The sequence below is a fragment of the Choloepus didactylus genome, chromosome 7, assembly GCF_015220235.1.
Source record: "Choloepus didactylus isolate mChoDid1 chromosome 7, mChoDid1.pri, whole genome shotgun sequence".
NCBI lineage: Eukaryota > Metazoa > Chordata > Mammalia > Pilosa > Megalonychidae > Choloepus > Choloepus didactylus.
In genome coordinates, this window is record NC_051313.1 from 122,841,671 (window position 1) to 122,859,585 (window position 17,915).

A 17,915-nucleotide genomic window follows, 5' to 3' on the forward strand; every position below is an offset into this window, starting at 1 on the left:
TGCCATTTAAAGTTTACTGGAAGTTGCAAATATTATTTCCCCTTACCCATGTTTTTAGAATTTCCTGTATTTCTCTTTTCAATCTTGGCTGCCACAAGCAGACCAACAGAAAGCATGAGGACCTTTTTTTCTTGGATCTCTAGTGGCTTCCTTATATTTTAAATGATGCATTGGCTCTTTAAAAACTTTATTTTTTTTACTCAAACTGCAACTCAGAGTTTAAAAATAAATACTCTGAATTTACTTAATTACTTTGTTTATTTGGTTAGAAGAAAAACAAACACAACAAAACTGCATTAGTTATAAACAATTTAAAAGGTTTTACATGTGAGGTGTAATTATATACAGAAAACTTTCCTGTATTATTCTTAAGATGATTCCATTGAAATATTATACTGCTTAATAATTGTGACATAAAAACAGCTCTATATTATCCTCTTGTAAAAATGTTAGCATAAACTTCTGCTTCATATAATTTTGGGTTTAACTTTGAATAAAAAGTCTAGATAATTTGAATTGTCTATATATCAAACATTGCTTTTATTGAATTTAATGTAACATCACTGTGATTAGTATAAAATTTTTAAAATATGTTTAAATAATTTAATTTATCATAGATAGTTTTTATTTAAAATGAAAGAATTATGTAATGCTTCAAATTGTAGGGATTCAGTATGTCAGCTTACTTGGTGATTTCCAGATTTCATTTAACATTGAAACTATTGTTGATTTCATTTATGACTAATCTTTGCATACCTGGACATGCTCTATGTTAAAGAGAGAATACAAAACACTTGCAACTGAGCGTAGTGTTAAATCTACCACTTTATCTTCTATTTATACATTATAGAATGGACATTGACAAACAGAATAAACAAACATACAATTACGTTTGGATAATGTTAATGTACAAGCTCTTTTTTTTCTAGTTTGAAAGAAATATCTAATATATAATTGGGGATAAAAATAGCTAGACAGTTTTTATTCCATTATCTACTTTCTAATAATCTTTATGCCTGTGATGGAAAGAAAAACAAATTTCTTTGTTTAAATTTTCATTAATATAAACTACCAAGACTGTAGTGTATTCAGTACTTTCAGAGAACATGAATATGCTTGCAAGGTAATGGATCAGATTTCTCTGTTTATTAAGTTCATTAAGATGGAAATTTAATTTAATGTACATTTTATATCATTACTTTCTACTGCCTTATGTTAAATATTTAATGTTAAATGTTTTAATCCCACAACTTCCTGAGGCTATGCATATCAGTAGACTAAATATTATGCTAACCAAGAAGTTTAAAAGGAAAAGGTGAAGAATAAGATGCCCATATAGGTTTTGAAAAGCCCCAACATATTCCTGGAAATCTGGAAGGTCATGTGTATGCCCACAGCTAAGTGGAAATCTCTGGAGAGATCTGAGAAGGCCCTCATCTCTCACCTCTGATGACCCTGAGGCTCTGTGAAAGCAGAAAGTAATGGGTAAGGCATAGTTGTAAACTACCTGGCTGAGTGTTGAAAGTGCTCCCCAATAGGCACACAAAATCCCTCAGAAAAACTGGCAAAGTTATTGGTGTCAGGAATTTAAGGAAATCTCTGTGCAATCATTAACTGCTCACTTAGTTAACAAGTAGAGACTTCAGTGACCACACATGATAAAGACAGAGATTGCACACAGTTACTTCAGCAAAGACACTAAACAAATAAATAATTACAACTACAACAAGAAACAGCAACACTAACCATTGGGAAGGAAGATAATTTGGCTTCCAGAGTTGCTATGATACTATTTAAAATGTCTAATGTTCAAAGAAAAACAGTAAGGCATACAAAGAAACAAGAAAATATAGACCATTCACAGAAAAAAACCAAACAAGCAACAGAAATTGTCCCTGAGGAAGCCAGCCATGAGATTTGCTAGGAAAATACTTTAAATTGCTATTTCATTTTCCAAAGCTAAAGGAAACCTTAAGAAATAAAAGAAAATATCAGAAATATCTCACCAAAAAGAGAATATCAAAAAAGAGAGAAATTTTTGAAAATAGCAAAATAGAAATTCTGTAATTGAAATATGCTGTAACTGAAATGGAAAAAAAAATTTGTTAGGAGGGCTCAAAAGTAGAGTTGAGTTGGCAGAGGAAGAATCAGCAAGTTTGAACATAAGGAACTGAGATTGCCCATTCTGAGGAAGAGAAAGAAAAAAGAATGAGATAAATAAACAGATCGTCAGAGACCTGAGGGACACCATTGGACATAATAACATATGCATAATGGGTGTCCCAAAAAGAGGAGAGAGAGAAAGGGGCAGAAAGAATATTTGAAGAAAAAATGGCAGATAATTCCAACTTTTGATCTGCGGTCGCAGTTGATTCGTCTGGGGGGGGGGGGTGGCGGCCAGTTGCTAAATCCTAGGCTCTCAGGATTGCTCGGAGGGTACCGGCGGCGGGGGCTCTTTCCCGGAGGCGAGGGCGAGGCGGGGGACTTGGCCAGGTCCCCGGCGGGGTGGCGTGCAAGGTGTGGAGGGCGGCGAGAAGGAACAGGCGGGACACGTTTCTTTTAAGGTGAAGAAACCAAGAGAGAGAGTTTATTAGGGGAGAGTACAAGCTTATAACGGGTGGTTTAGAGGGCGGGGTAGCTGTAGAGGTTAAAGGCTTGGATTGGTTCTGAGAGGGCGCGGAGGTTGTCTTTGGTTGTTGGGTGTTGCACAATGATTGGTGCATGCGCACTGGCAGTAGGGGACGTTGCATTGTAACGGAGGGGTTGAGTGGTTAGATGAGGGAGGCGGTCTTACCCGGCAAGCTTCCTCCAACGGTTGGTTTTGGGTGAGGAATTGGGGCCTGCCTCCGGCCTCACCTTCTCAGGCCCGGGGGGCTGTGGAGGGCGCTGTCACCCGTACCCACTACCCTCCCCAGGGGTGGATCCGGTCCCCCGGCCCAGGCCCGCCAGGTTGAAGCACGTAATCAGTAACCCGCAATTCCCCCTTCTTTTCTAATTAAAGGAAGAAGCTTACCGGAGAGGTCCGCTAAGGGATGAGGGAAGGGGGAGGCTGGGGAGGGGAAAAGGGGTTGACGGTGGCTCAGAGAGGCTGGAGCTCGGCATTGGTGTGGCTCCCGGGCGCTCAACAGGGGCCTTGCTGCTTGCGGGATGAACGAGGGTGGGGGGTTTAAAGTTGGAGGTTCAGAGAAGCTGGAGCTCGAGGTTGGTGCGATGTTCAGGCGATCGAGAAGGGCCTCGCGGTCAGCGGGTTGACCGGTGGCGGTGAGGTCGCGGAGAGTTGGTTGTCATCTCGGAGTAGGGAGCGTCAGAGGTGGCGAGTCGCTGGTACTGGACTTGCACGAACGAGGAAAAAATAGCATCCGTTTGTTTCCTTACAAGCTGGACAATTCTGCGGATAATGCAGGGTCCTAAGGTGAGAGCTAGAATAATCATTAGTAGGGGGCCGAGGAGGGGGAGGAGGTAAGGGAGGAGGGAGGTAAAGATGTGGGACCAATAGCTGGTGGCTTCACGGTCTCTTTTGCGTTGTTCCAGTCCCTCTCGGACCTTCTTTAGGCTGTCCTCGGCGAGACCTGTGGAATTGGCATATACACAGCACTCTTCTCCTAGGGCGGCGCAAAGGCCTCCTTCTTTGAGGAGGAGAAGGTCGAGACCTCGGCGGTTTTGGAGCACGACCTCAGAGAGGGAGTTAACAGAATTTTTAAGATGGGAAATAGCGTCTTGTAGGTGACGAATGTCCTCGTCAACAGCCGCCCGGAGGTGAGTTAGGGCGGAGCCTTGACTGGCTAATGCAGCGATTCCGGTGCCAGCGCCTGCAAGACCTAGGAGGGAGGCAATCGTGAGGGCGGTGATGGGTTCTCGCTTTTGCAGGGGGGCAGAAGCTGCAGTTCTTTCCAGGCGGAGGAAGAAGTCTTCCTCGCTGTGGTATAGGACCCTAGGGATAAGGACAATTAGGAGGCAAGTTTCATTAGTTGTATTGAGGGTTTGCACGTTAAGGCAGGGGGTAAGCCCTGTAGAGGAGCAGAGCCATTGGGAGGAGTTATGAGGAATGAGAAATTTTGCAGAGCTGCTGGGAGATGAGTAGTCGGCACAAGCTGTGAGGTTGGGAGAGTTACTTGAGCGAGGGTGGATGCACTTTCCTGTAAAGGAGACTGAATGAAAGGTTAGGGGGACGGCAGAGGTATTCCAATTGCATTCCGAGGGGCTGTCCTCTGTGTTTTCTGAAAAGGAGAGGTTGGAGGTAACTGGCTCATACAGGGGGAAGGAGGTGGAGAGGCAAAGCCAACAAGAGGAGGTAAGATTGGGGTTGGAGGAATTCACTGAAGTGAAGGCCGCTTGGATAAGGCTGAGGAGGGGAGAGGAGTAACGAGAGGGTGGCAGAAAAGGTTGGGGTGGTGGGGTTGGCGATGCACTGTTTGCAGCTGAGGTACGGCTTCCGGTCGCGCTGCTTGTACCTGAGGTGCGGCTGGAGAGCTGTGGAAAAAGGGGGTTAAGGACTTGGTTGGGACCTATGCCAGAGGGTGGTTTTACTGCAGTATTTTGGCATGGTTGGCTTACAGCCTCCTTTTTTATGAGAATAAGTGATCCTCGGTCGGCTCCTTTCTCATAGATTCTGAAGCCCCAAGTTTGACCGAGTAACCAGGAGGGATCAGTGGGGAGCTGCACTGTAAGATTAAGATGTGTGTAGGATCCCTCGCTTTCTTGGCCAAGCCAGTTAACTGTAGGGAGTTTGTACCCTGTAGGGGCCCACTTTAATGTAAGGTAAAGATCAGGAACAGGAGGCTTCCAATTAGTGGCTAATGTTTCACACCCCCAGTATGCACAGTAGTACTCGTTGGGGGAATTACAGTACGATTTTCCAGGATTTGAGGATGGGCACATGTAATATTGGGCCAGGGGATCACTTACCTTTCGAGCGCAGGTTTCTTCGACTCTGGAGACAAAGGTGGCGAAAGGCTTACTCGGCTCCTGGAAGAGCTTGGTGAATTTATTAGGCCGACAGGTAGAGCAGTTGACAAACGCTCGTAAGGCGATTCCCCAAAGGATAGGCCAAAAGGTGGCAGGTGCATTAATATAAGCAGATGCATTTATAAACGCTCCCGTGCCTAAGTAGGCTTCGGGGTGATGATAGACTCCAGTGGCTGCGTCTTGCTCGCTTTGCTTAGCTGCTTCCGCCTGGAAGTGAGCACGCCAATCAACAAACTGGCCGGGGTTAAGAATGGTACGGGCAAGCGAGGCCCAGTCTTGGGGGAGGCAAAAGTCCATGGCGAGATCCTGCAGTATTTGGGAAGCGTATGGGCTACCTAACCCGTCCTCCTTGACGGCCCTGCGAAGCTGCTTGATAGTATCTGAGTCAATGGGATACCAGTCGTACGGTTTCTGTGGTGTGGGGGGTAAGGTTAAGAGGAAAGCAGCGAAAAGCACGAGAGAAAGGAGGACGCGCTTGCAGAGGGCCTGGCACAGGGGTGGGGGCAGGGGCAGCGTTGCCCCAAGGGTTGCCTTGAGGTGTAGAAGGCAGCCAGGGGTTGTTAGTCGGCAGGGTGGGAGGAGCGGCGGCAGCTGCCGGTAGCGGCTCCGAGGGGGAGCTTGTTGAAGGGGAAGGCTGAAGTGGGCGGCCCCAAGCGTCGCAAGATGGCGGCGCGGTAGGCGTGGTTAAGACACAAGATGGCGGACTAGCTCCGCCCTGTGAAAGGGCGGGGCCTAAGGCATAAGATGGCGGACTAGCTCCGCCCTGTGAAAGGGCGGGGTAAAGCGCATGCGGTTTCCGGCCCGGCTTAGGGCTGACGTCATCACTAGAGCACTTCCTCCCCTCAGTGGAAGAAGAAGGAGGAAGTTCGCCATTTTGGAGAGACTCGGTACTGCCTCGTCCCTGGGGGGCGACCTCGAGCACGCCGCCAATTCACTCGACCAAGGACCCTGTGCCCGAACCGCGATCCGCATCTGTCCCACCGTCCGAATCTGTCGATTGAGTCGACAGGGCCCCCCCGGATCCAATGGGGCCTCGACCAGGGGGGAGGGAGCCCTGAAGGCAGGAGCGGACGGCCATCAAGGTGGGGAGCAAGCCGGGAGGGAAGCGCCCGCTCCCATGCTCCACGGCGCTGGTGACCCGACCAACAAGGCGATCACAAGTGACGGGGCCCCAAAGATGGCAAGTGGTGAGCCACGGGTTAAAGGGCAGCAGGAGGTTCCAGCACACCCGCAGCTGCTGGACAGACACCCCGCAACGACGTGCGTCCAGAAGACCCGCCAGAGCCCGAACCCGAGGCTCCCGGCGCGCGGACAGACGACCACCCACAGCGGAGGGGAAAAGAGGGGGGGGCCGTCCACCGAGCAAGAAGAACGAGGCAAACCGCGGCCGCGAGGCTGAAGAAGACAATGAGAACAGAAAGCAGGACCCCCCGGCAACGGGAACAGTCCGGGGGGGGTGCGGCCATGGCGAGGCACACCGCGCCGAACAGAGAAACGAAGACACAGAGGACCACACCAAGGTAATGAAGGGGTAGAGGGAGAATGTTAGGAGGAATGGGGGTCATAGAAAGAGAAGACGAAAGGTAGTCGGGGGCAATAGCCGGGTTAATTCGGGAAGGGAGGAGCGGCCCGGGCGCGGAGCGGCGAGGGAGAGGCAGCTCCGGGCGCAGAGTGGCGAGGGAGAGGCGGCTCTGCGGAGCGGCGAGGGAGAGGCGGCTCCGGACGTGGAGCGGCGAGGGAGAGGCGGCTCCACGGGGTGGCGAGGGAGAGGCGGCCCTTACCTTGCAGGCAAGGAGAAGGGGTGTTGGAGAGGCGTCCGGGTGAGCGGGTGGTTTTACTGGACCGCTGCATGGAGAGGACTTTTAATCCGTATGCCCCACGTTGGGCGCCAGTTGCGGTCGCAGTTGATTCGTCTGGGGGGGGGGTGGCGGCCGGTTGCTAAATCCTAGGCTCTCAGGATTGCTCGGAGGGTACCGGCGGCGGGGGCTCTTTCCCGGAGGCGAGGGCGAGGCGGGGGACTTGGCCAGGTCCCCGGCGGGGTGGCGTGCAAGGTGTGGAGGGCGGCGAGAAGGAACAGGCGGGACACGTTTCTTTTAAGGTGAAGAAACCAAGAGAGAGAGTTTATTAGGGGAGAGTACAAGCTTATAACGGGCGGTTTAGAGGGCGGGGTAGCTGTAGAGGTTAAAGGCTTGGATTGGTTCTGAGAGGGCGCGGAGGTTGTCTTTGGTTGTTGGGTGTTGCACAATGATTGGTGCATGCGCACTGGCAGTAGGGGACGTTGCATTGTAACGGAGGGGTTGAGTGGTTAGATGAGGGAGGCGGTCTTACCCGGCAAGCTTCCTCCAACGGTTGGTTTTGGGTGAGGAATTGGGGCCTGCCTCCGGCCTCACCTTCTCAGGCCCGGGGGGCTGTGGAGGGCGCTGTCACCCGTACCCACTACCCTCCCCAGGGGTGGATCCGGTCCCCCGGCCCAGGCCCACCAGGTTGAAGCACGTAATCAGTATCCCGCATTGATCTAAACATTGAAGAAGCTCAATGAACTGCAACTAGGATAAACTGAAACATCCATCTCTAAGCCCCTCATAATCACACTGCTGAAAGATAAAGAAAAAAATTTTGAAGGCAGGAGAGCAGTGATTCATCACATGAAGGTATTCTTAATAATATTAGAAGTATATTTCTCATCAGAAAAAAAATGGAAGGCAGAAGGCTGTGAGACAACATACTAAAATTGCTAAAAAAAAAACAAAAACAAAAAAACTAAAGAAAACAAAACAAAAAACAGATAATCAGGGACTGTGTATACAGAAAAAGTACCCTTCAAAATTGAAGGATAAATTAAAACATTCCAAATAAGCAGAGACTGAGAAAGTTCTTCATCAGCAGACTGATCTAAAAAAATACTTCAGGAATTTCTTCAGGTTAACACACAGGAATAAATCAAGTATGCAAGTAAATGAAACTGTAAATATAAATATTAAAGACAGTGTAAATCTATCCTTTTACTATCCTAGCTGATTTAAAAGATACCCACAAAAAACAATAATCGCTGTTGATGGGCAAAAAATGTAAAAAATATAATATGTAATAATAAGAACACAATGAGAAGGACGGAAAAACATGAGAGCTAATTTTTTATACACTATAACAAGCTGATGTTAATCTGAACCATACTGCTAAAAATTAAAATCTTGACTGTAATTCCCTGGGCAATTTCTAATAAGTTAATCAAATGTATTGTTAAAAGAATGAAAATGCAATTAAACTGGTCAATGGAAATTATCTTTTAAACACAAATAAGGTACTAATGGAGGAAGAGAGGGACAAACAATATATAAAATAGAAAAGAAATAGCAAATGGCAGAAAGAAGTCCTACTTCATCAGTAATTACAATTAAGTATAAATGGATTAAACATCCCAATCAAGAGACTGTATTCAGCAGAATGGATTAATAAAAGATGATCCAATTACATGCTGTTCACAAGAGAGACATTTTAGATTCAAAGACACAACTAGATTAAAAGTAGAAGTAAAGAAAAAGATATTCCTTGTGAAGACTAACAAAATAAGAACTGGCATGACTATACTAACATCAGACAAAATTGACTTTAAGACAAAAATTTTTACTAGAGGCAAAGAAGGACATTGTATAACAACAAAAGGGCCAATCTATCATGAAGATATAAGAATTAATAGAGCACCAAAATACATGAAGCTCTAACTGAAGGAATTAGAGGGAGAAATACAAATCAAAAATAATAGTTTGAAACTTCAATACTCAATTCCTATAGCGAATGACACAAGTAGGAAGATCAGCAAGGAAACAGAAGTTTAAAATACTATAAGCAAACTAGACCTAACAGATACATACAGGACTTTCTGCCAAACACAAGCAGATGAAACATTCTCTAGGGTAGAGAATATGTTAGAACACAAAAATTCTCATGAGTTTTAAGGTTTGAAATCATAAAAGTATGTTTTTTTCACAATAGAGGGAAATTAGAAATCAATAACAGAAGAAAAATTGGCAAATACACAAATATATGGTTATTTAAAAGCATACACATAGCAATGGATCAAAGAATAAGCAAAAGAGAAATCAGAAAATTCTTTGAAAAGAATGAAGATGAAATCATGGCATACCAAAAATTAGAGAATGGAGCAAAATCAGTGCTCAGAGGGAAATTTATATCCATATATTCAAAAAGAAGGAAAATATCAAAGCAATTACCTAAGTTTACAGCTTCAGGAACCAGAAAAGAACAAAGTAAGCCAAAAGCAAACAGAAGGAAGGAAATAATAAAAGTAAAGCAGAAATAAGTTAAATAGAAAAAGGGAAATAATAGAGAAAATCAACAAAACAAAAAGATGGTACTTTGAAAAGATAAACAAAATTGACAAATATTTAGCTTGTTTGACAAAGGAAAAAGAATAATGATTCAAACTATTATAACCAGGAATGAAAAAGAGGAAATTGCGCCCAATCCTACAGAAAAAAAAAAAAAAATAGAATTACAGGCATGCCAACAAATTAGATAACCTAGATGAAAAGGACACATATTTAGAAAAATGCCAACTACCAAATGGCTCAAGAAGAAATAGCACATCCGCATATATATCTAGCAAATAAAAAAGGTTGAGTTGAGATTTTTTAAAATTCCAAAACAAAAACTCAAGACCACATGACTTCACTGGTGAATTCTACCAAACCTTTAAAGGATTAATACCAATCCTTCTCAAAGTCTTCCACAAAATTGAAGAGGAGGGAACAATTCCTAACTTACTCTATGAGGGCAGTATACCCTAGTATGAAATCATGACAAGCATATTATGAGAAAAAATTACAGAGCAATATCTGTCATACACATTGAAGGAAAATTCCTCACCAAAACAATAGCAAACCGACTGCAGCAGCATAGAAAAAGAATATGCAGCATGACTAAATAAGACCTATCCAGGAATGCAAGGTATATTCATCATATTCAAGATATATTCAAATGCAATGAATCATGTAATAGAATAAATGGAAAAATCACATGATTATCTCAATAGATACAAGAAAAGCATTTGATAAATCCACCAACCTTTCGTGATAAAATACTCAAAATCTAGGAATAAAAAGGGATTTCCTTAATCAGATAAAGAGCATTCATGAAAGACCCACAGTGAACATACATAATGGTGAAAGATTGAGGGATTTCCCATGAAGGTCAGAAAAAAGACGCATATGGACGTGCATTCTCACCACTGTTTGAAAAGAATATAACAGTTGGAAATAGATATATAAAGGATACTCAGTGTCGTTAGTCTTGGAAAATTAAGATTGCAGTGAGAAACCGCTATACTCTTTAGAACAGCTAAACTGAAAAATAGTGACAATACCAAGGCTGGAGGATGTGGAGAAAGTGGTGTCTCAACCATTGCTATTAGGAATATAAAATGGTACAACCACTCTAGAAAATAGTTTGGCAGATCCTTAAGAAATGAAACATATACTTAATATGTGACCAAGCACAAATAAACCCCTGGGCATTTATTTATACTTGAGAAATGAAAACATGTGCAAATAAAAACCTGTACATGAATGCGCATAATAGATTTATTTGTAATAGCTGGAAACTAGAAAAATCCAAATGTCTTTCTATAGGTGAGTAGTTAAATAAACTAATCCATACCATGGATTATTTCTCAGCAATAAGAAGGAATGCACTACCGATATATGCAACAACTTGGATAGATCTCAAGGCATTATGCTAAGTGGAAAAAGAAATCACAAAATTCATATACCACATGATCTTATTTATATAACAATCTCAAAATAATGAAATTACAGAGATGGAAAACAGATTAGAGGTTACCAGAAGTTATGGATGTTGGCAGGAGAATGGAATAGATGTAACTGTAAAGGAAGTAGCAAGAGGGAGATCTTTGTGGTACTGGAATAGTTCTGTATCTTGATTGTGGTGATGGTTACACTAATTTGTGATTGTGAATAAATGACATGGAATGAAACACACACTTTGGGCTGAAATCTATTTTCTGGCACTAAAGTTACTTAATACATGACCATTGGGGGGGGGGACTGCATGAAGGGTATAAAAGACCCTTCTATTATTTTTGCAACTTCATAAGAATCTATAATTATTTCAAAATAAGAAGTTAAAAATTTTAACAGGAATTGAAATGGAACATTTCAAATGAAATTATATTCTGAAATTATACTTGGGATGATCTTTGAAAGCTAGTTACATAATTTCAATTCCTGCTGCTTTAATCGCCAATGTATTTTTTAACTGCATATGAAACACTGCAATGGATATATTGTAAAATCAATAATTCTTAACATTATGCAACTTGAAGCCTATAAACTTCCCTTAGCTGCCTTGATTCAAAAAACTTTGTGTGGATGCAAATTAAGCATTAATATTTCTCCTGTATATATGAATTATTAAATTCATGGAAATGACAAATTCCAAAGGCCAAGTAACTAAAAAGCAGAAGAAATAAGGCAAATGTAGATACTTTAGGCAATTATTTTGGTATGCAATAAATACTGAAAAGACAACAGTGTCATTTCAGAGCTCGCACATTTTGTGCTAGATAAATGGTTACAACATTCACACATATACAATTTCATCATAAAAAGTAGCTATATTTTGTATCCATTTGCACATTCATTGCAACATTCATGACTTAAATATGTCAGTTCATTGGATTCTCCTTTTAATTGGTTATAGCATCTGCCTGGCTCCCTCATTGATGAGTGAATGGATTAAATTCTTTTTATCTTATATCTACATAAGTCCTGATTTTAGTGTTTTCTGAAGAGCATCACTTACCATTGACAAAGATGAAGATGACACACTCGTTCATTGTAAGCAGTCATGTAAGGATAGGTCTCCCTTTCCCAACCCAACTGGACCTCCATGGAGTGCAAGGAGAAAAGACAATTGGAATCTAAGAGAAAAAATCATGGATTTCTCCATCATGGGGGGAGAGAATTTTGAATTGAAAAGGAGGATGAAGTTTTATTTATGAACAGGACTATATTTATAAGTCTATAGTGTAAGCCAAATGTGCTTAATTCTTTATATATACTACCTTTCTTTTATTGTCTCAAAAATTCTTTAAGATACTATAATCCAATTTTAAAGGTAAGAAAGCAGACTTGGAAAATAATCTGCCAAAGTTCAAAGACATGTTAACATGTAATGGAAAACTTCTGTAACGGAAAATGTAATGGGAAACTATGGAAAACTTCCCATCATCATTATTAAGAATGTATTCTAAGCCATTATTGTTTTTAACATTTCCCTTATTTAATGTATAAATTCACTCATTAATTCAATACACATTTACAGATCATATACCAGCCCTATAGAGTTCTATATGTCAATGTGATGAGTATTCTGAAATGATTAATGAATTTTTCACTATATCAATATCAATATATATTTGATGAGGTTCTGTTATATGGGGAAGACCTTTGTAGACACTGAGGAACCAACAATTAATATGTAAGCTTTCATGAAACTTCCATTCTACAATTGCAGTTATATAATAAACAAACAAATAACAGATAGTTTAAAGTTGTATATGAGGAAAGTAAGTAATCAGGAAATTGTGAAACTGAATACAGAGAAAGGAGAGGAATATAAATCTGATCTCAAATATCTCAAATAGGACTTTTTCTCTTGTTCAGTGATTATTAATTCAGGGCAAAATATTCCTTGTGTTCCTATGAGAGTACTGTAGATTGGTTTGTTTGTTTTGAAATGAATTCAATAAGAAATCTAAACATTTTTTTCTCTGAAAAGGGCAGAGGAACAAGGAGATTTCATTCCATTGATCTTCACTCTTTTAATCCTTTAGCTAAACCTGAGATCTTGTCATCATAAAGTGTCTGACAAAATCCAAATCTGTCTAATCATTCATCAAAACTCTTCAGAATTTTCATACATGTTGCTATGAAACCACATCCAGATCTTATTATTTCAGGTATATATGATATTTTTAGCCCATTCTGCAGGAATCATATACATGTACCCATACGTGTATTTAGCAGTGTTTAATTGCCTAATTTTATGCTCTGTTCATCACTTAATGCTTTTCAAATTTAATGGGTTCCTATTTAATCATTCATATCTAAAATAACTAATTTTAGCATAAAAATTTTTTCAGTCATAATGTGTTCCAAGATAACAATTCTTTGATCAGTACAATTCAGTTGTGATTAAACATTCAGTAAGCAATATTCTCACAACTACCTCCAAAGGAAGACAGAGCAGTAATTGATGTTATAGATACAAAAAGGGGCTCAGATAAGATGAAGTGATATTTCAGATACCAGGCAGAAAAGTAGCAAGTGGTATAAATGGGACATAAATAGTTTTTCTGACTTTCAAATCACTATACCACAATTACTACACATTTGAAGCTGATATATATGAGCCAAAGTATACTTTTGAGGATCCAAGTTATTAGGCATAAACAATCATGTAGGTCATCTGTAAAACTATGTACACATGTGTGCATTCTTCCACTTCTACTTACACACACAGACAGAAACACACACACTCACATGCATAATGAGAAGCCTTATGGTTAAGAGTACACTGGAGATATTCTATATGAGTCAAATTCTATTTCAGCTGGGTCAAATTTAATATTTATTGAAGCTTATCTCTCAGTTTACCCATTTCTAAAAGGAGGTAATAAGAATATTTTCTTCATAGGGTTAGTAAGAGGTTTAAGCAAAATATTTCCCATATGCACTTGGAACAGTGATGAAGTTTGCAACAAGTATCATACATAGCAAGGCCTGGATACAGGTGTACACACATGTGCACATGGAACATCACAATAGATTTACTCTCTATTTTGTGTAATAATCCCCAGTTATTCCTCCTATTCATCATCTTCATCTCCATTTCATCCTTTTCTATTCATCTGCTATAATGGTGAGAGGCAAAGCAAAAAAATCCATCCATCCACACATGCATAGCCACACAAAAATTGCCACTTGAATATTATGCCATTGGGAAAAATGATTGTATACTATAGATAAATGTATTACTAATTTGTAATTCATTAAGTTATGCAAAATTTCAAAGAACTAAAGGATAGAGAGCAAGCATACTAATTCAGAACACACTTAAATATGAAATCAAAACTCTTCATGTCTACATGGATCCACTTGTAAAATTGCTTACAAATCTAAATGCCTAGTAGAATGGGTTTACACTTACATCAAAGCACTGATACAAATTTTCTTTAGATTGCATTAAGTTTAGTATTTATATTTCCCATGATTCTAAACAATTAGGCTACATCTCAAGCAAAGAAAACAAAGACAATGTCTTATTTATTTTATTACATAAAAGATTTTCTTAAATATCTCAACTCCTCAATAAGAGTTTATGCAGTCTCATAGAAAGCTCTGGATTTGCAGGGATTATCATTGCAATTGTCAGTTAAATTTAAAACATATGTCAAAATATTAGTTTGTACTTTACTTGCTCAAAATCTTTTCCTTTTCCCATGCACCTTTGGCTTGCGATAATCAAATAGTATCATCATCATAATATAAAATATTGTTAACTGAGGTGCAGTGTCTATTTCAGCTGAGGTCTCAGGATCAAGAGGACACAGGACTTGAGAAGCTCATCCAGATTCCACATGGAGATGACAGGACACATGGGCAGGACTTCTAAAGGAAGTGGATTCACATCTTCTTTCATGATTATATCAGAAATATTTGATCCTATCAGAGAGAGTAGGATATGTTATAGTTAGAAAAGATGCAAAAATCTCCATGGCTTAAAACAAGTATTTATTTCATACTCATTATACATCTATTAAGTTCAGCTTAGGGCTCTGCCAGGTCTCCTCACTCAGGATCACAGCCTCATAGAGTTGCTACCATCCCTAAAATGTTGCTACACATTGTAGCAGAGGGAAAGACACAGCTTCGTAGATTTTTGCCCTGGCGATTGAATATTCTAGCTTGGAATGAACACAGGTCACTTTTATTCACACTTCATTATCCAAAAGTAGTCATAGACTCCACCCAGGTTTAAAGGGTGTGTGGAGTGAGAAGAGGGGAGGTGGTTACATGCTCCATGGGGAACTATGTATACTCTGCATAGAACATAGAGCTGATGTTCCGTAATCATCCATTATCCATATTCAGATTGGGGAATAAGAGAGGTGAGATTTGAAAATGAAGGGAGTATTTCCTTGGCACAGATTTTGTTCTGAGTTTTTCCTCTTCACCTCAAGTCAAGGAAAATTTTTCAGAGGGATTGGTAGGTGTTGCTCGAGTAGTGGGGAACAGAGTGAACTGATCTCATAACACTTGCCTAAGAATGGAAGAATGTGAGCTGTAGAGTAAGACTTGTTGTTGAACTTCTCCCTTCACTGTATGCAGAGTTTTCCACTGACAGTTTCAGAAACTGCATTTATGAAGCTACACACATAGAGGAACACGCACAGGGGGAGAAATAAAGATGCTTAGAACACTCATATCACCTCTGCAGGGTCTCCATTTGGAAAAGACTCAAATTGGGGGAGCACAGAATCTTTAACCATAAATGAAGAGTTACATGGAGTGAATATTTGTATTACTGTTATGAGAATATTTTATTACTAGAAATGGGCATTCTTACCATCTGAAAATATCCAGACCAGAAAAATAATCAAACATTATACAGCTGTAACACAAGAAAATGTAATGTGGAAAAAGAGTCACTCGATGGTATTGGCAGCATGGATAAAAGAAGAAAGCTATTGTTGTTTTCTTTTAATACCACCCCATGAGCAGTGTCATTGTTAACTCGTGCATAGATGAATGTGCACTGAGCTTTCTAGGTGCAAGTCACTCTACCATGCATGTCTCACATCATCTCACTTACTCCTCCCCACCTTGTGCAGTTATTACACATATTCCACCCACTCTAAATTTGGAAACTATCTTCCAGATGGGAAATAGATTGCCCTGGGATTTAGAACTTAGGTTGGTCTTAAAAAATACAAGAAACTCTCCTAGACCTCCTGACTGATTCCAAAATCATTAGGAACATATGAAAATCTCTTCATAATTTGGTCCTTATTTGATCTTCCAGGCTATATCCTGTTATTCCATATTATAATCTCTTAACTCTAAAGCAGTACTTGGATTTTCTTCAAGATTACTTTGTTTCATGCATTAATGAAATAGCTCATGCAAAACGACATTGTGCTGCAGAGGAGGAAGAGGGTATAGTTAGCTCATCAGGAAACACTGAAGAAAAGATGAGATTTAAGCAGGACAGTAAGAAGGAGACATGGTATAAAGTACATGAGGTTAATAAAAAGAAAAAAATTCAGAAACTGCTGAGGATCTAATTACTGAAATACAGAATGACTGAGGCCATGATGTGAAAGGTGAGAGTTCAGTTAGATCATGTTGATGGAGAAGCTGTAAATTTAAACTTTATTCTCTAAGCATTGGGAACCATTTAAGATTAGAATGGCATGTCATATTTGAAAGCTGATAATTGTGGAATAATCAGTTAATCTGGACAAAAAGCAAGACATATTGAAAACAGTTTGGAACTTTACAAATTAGGCCAGAGATACCAAACTTTAAGGACTTCAGCAACTATGATGTAAACTACATGATACCTTGAGCAATCTGTGAAGGTCTGTCATAAAGTAGAGAGCATAATACATGGTAGAGGCTATTCATGGTCATTCAGATCAACTCAGCTTTTCAAAACAAAGGTGCCCATAAACACATTTGTGTCCAAGGGCCACAAGTTTACAAAGTGTATTAAGAGTAAGATAGAGAATCTGAATTAGGGCAGTGATCATATGATTGAGATGGAGAGAATGGGTGGGGATGTTATAGATACAACATTTATATTCATATAAAGGTAGATAGACATAAATACATGGAGGGCCCACATTGAAAGCTTATGCTGAGGCCCACACTTAAAAGTTTTATGAAAGGTCATAGATACTGGGGTATATTTAAAGGTTATTGGAAGGAACTTACAAGTGACTAAAGCTGTAAGAGGGAAATCATCAAATGGGTAAGAGCTATTGAGTTATAGTGAGACTTGGAACCATTTAAATACATTGAAGTAGAAGAAGAACAATTATTGGGTGGTTGCTGTTTGTATATAACACGTTGGACTAAACACTACCTGGATTAGCAGAGTTAATATTCACAGCAGTCAAGTAAATTAGGGACACTAGTTACCACTCTTGTACAGGTGAGGAAATTGTGACTTGATATAGCACACTCGAGTTCCTAAGTATTGACCTAGATAATCATCTAGCTCTTAACAGAATTGTGCTTTGTCCTCATGCACTCTGATGCTAAGAGCCTGCAGCCAGATCCAGTGCTTTAGAGCAAAGATTACAAGGTCAAAATTGACACTTGTGAAAACTGGTGATGATTCAAAGTGGTGTGAAGATGAGAAGAGGAATTGTGGTTGGTGTCAGTGTTCCCGGGAAAATAAAAAAGAACAGAAACAAATACACACCAACAAAGTACAATTTGAGAATTAAGGTGTGAAAATTTGGAGATTTCAAGATCCATGCTTTTTTTTTTTAAATTATTTTAATAATTGTGGTGGTTTACTCAGCATTTACCCAGTACCAGCATTGTTTTTTAAGCACTATGCATGAATTAGATTATAAAATCCTCACTGAAAATTTTGAATTTCTTGAACAAACAGGTTACTTAAAAGCAGAGGCCTAAACATAAATAGGGAGAAGAAAAGAAAAATTTCAGACCCAGGCCATCTGGCTCCAGAACCCACATGTTATCTACTACAAAAGCCCTAAGGAAAGAAAACAGAGTGAAAAGTAGGATTCAATACAATGTTTTTCCAAGCAGGCCCTGGGGCCATCCAAAACTAGATAAAATGAATATTTAGTGATTTAAATATTTTTAATAAAT